The 1,945-nt window shown below is 35.1% G+C and overlaps 1 protein-coding gene across 1 annotated transcript in view; it reads right to left on the bottom strand.

Annotated features, from left to right (window-relative positions):
* Cntln (centlein) overlaps positions 1–1,945 on the bottom strand; it is a 236,149-nt gene that overhangs the window by 61,074 nt on the left and 173,130 nt on the right. The window lies entirely within an intron of this gene.

Here is a 1,945-nt window from a genome sequence, read left to right as displayed (position 1 = left end):
GGAAGGGGAAGGGGAAGGGGAAGGGGAAGAGGAGAGACAAGAGCTAAGTCCTTACAGATAAATGACAAGAAGATCTAGGTACTTAATAGGCCTTTAATGATGGAGGTGAAGGTGGAAGTGGAGTGAGTGTTTGGCTGATACCTGGTAGTGATTATGTAAAGTTTTCTGTCATGCTAGGCTAATCTCTGCATCTTCTGGCTGGAAAGAATATGGTTTAACTGGGGACTTTTATAGTTTTTAATATTACAGTTTAAGGATGTAGGTGTCTCAGTTGTCTATATCCAGTGTATAAGGAACAAATCAAGAGTTCAACACTATGTTGAACCTCAATTCCTAAGGTTCCCATCTAGATGTTTTTCCTTTTCTTTTAAAATTTATAGTAGGTTGTACTAGTTTATATCTATCTTCCTATTTACTGCATAAGGGGGACATTGATAAATTAGACCATATTAATATATGTTACCTTATTGAAAAGGTACCATGTAGGAGGGCAAAAGGCATAGGAAAAATGTCATGTGTATGTATATACATACTAATATATTCAACAAAATCCCACACCTAGAATATCCTATATATAAGAAAAATAGATAATTTGTGAATAGAATGAATAGACATGAAAATACAGTCTCCTGAAGAATTATAAATTGTCAACAACAACAAAGAAAAGGTTCAATTTCTTGGTAATTATAGAAAACTAAAGAAAACCCTCAGTGGTCAACATCCAATCACATGCCAGTGGCTGCAATGGGGGAGCCTAACGGACTAAAGGATGAGATTCTATAACTTGCTGGTGGGGGCACTGAAGCCCTCCCGGACTTAAGAGAATAAAAGGCACCAACCAGAGTCTCAGAAATTTACCAGCCATGGTGTGGAATTCATGTTTGAGCTTTTGCTACAGAAATGACCATATTTATCCACAAACAAATGTACAAGACTATTCTTTGTGATTCTATTTGTAGGAAATATGACGTGAAGCTTCTAAGTTCCTACAGTACAGTAGACGACAAAACACTATGTATACTACTCATAAGGCTGGAAGCCAATGGACTCTGAGCGGCGGCAGTGAACACACAATGCCAGGGACCAGGGGCTTTGTCTCCTACTCGTATGTCTCCAGAGAGGAGACTTCATCAGACCTTGAAGGGAGCAAACTGATAATGCAAAGGAAGTGACTCTATTTCAGTCAGGGGCTATCATTTCATTATGTTCTGTTAAAATCGTTTGTAGATTTATGAAAAGGGTTTCCATGTGCTTGTCATATCACTGAGAACTTGAGTGTCTTCCATTTACAAGCTCATTAGGCTATGTATGTATAGTGATAATAAACAACTCAGTCTATCAAGTGATATGGAGAAAAATAGCAACAACAAAAAAGTTAATTTTTTTTTTAAAGCCAGGGTCTTTCACTATATAAACCAGGCTAGGCTGGCCTAGTACTCCTAATCTCCTGCCTCAGCCACCAAATATTAATGTCTGTAGAAACTAGCTATTTACCATTTGTCAGGTGGCAGAGCATAGGACGATACATAGCTTTATCTCAATGACAGCTAACAAAAGTAAACATGTCTTCATTTGTTATATTTCATATCCTTAAAAACAATAATGAGCTTATTATTTTTTAACATTTCCTATACTTTGAAATAAGACTGTCTTAAGATTTATAAACCTGGCGTTTGTTTTCATTTTACCTTTGCAAAATTGCAAACAAGTGTTTGAAAATGATTCAAAGGTGGGTATTTTTGCTGTCTACTTTCAAGAAGACAGTTTTTTAGGGATTCAAATTTAAATAGTGGTACAATGCATCAATTTAAGTTTTTTTTTTTTACTTAGTATAAAATATTTTTTATTGAATATTTTCTTTATTTACATTTCAAATGTTTTTTTTTATATATTTTTATTACATATTTTCCTCAATTACATTTCCAATGCTATCCCAAAAGTCCCC

Source organism: Mus caroli, chromosome 4 (genome assembly GCF_900094665.2).
Source record: "Mus caroli chromosome 4, CAROLI_EIJ_v1.1, whole genome shotgun sequence".
Lineage (NCBI taxonomy): Eukaryota > Metazoa > Chordata > Mammalia > Rodentia > Muridae > Mus > Mus caroli.
This window is presented reverse-complemented; position numbering and strand designations above follow the sequence as displayed.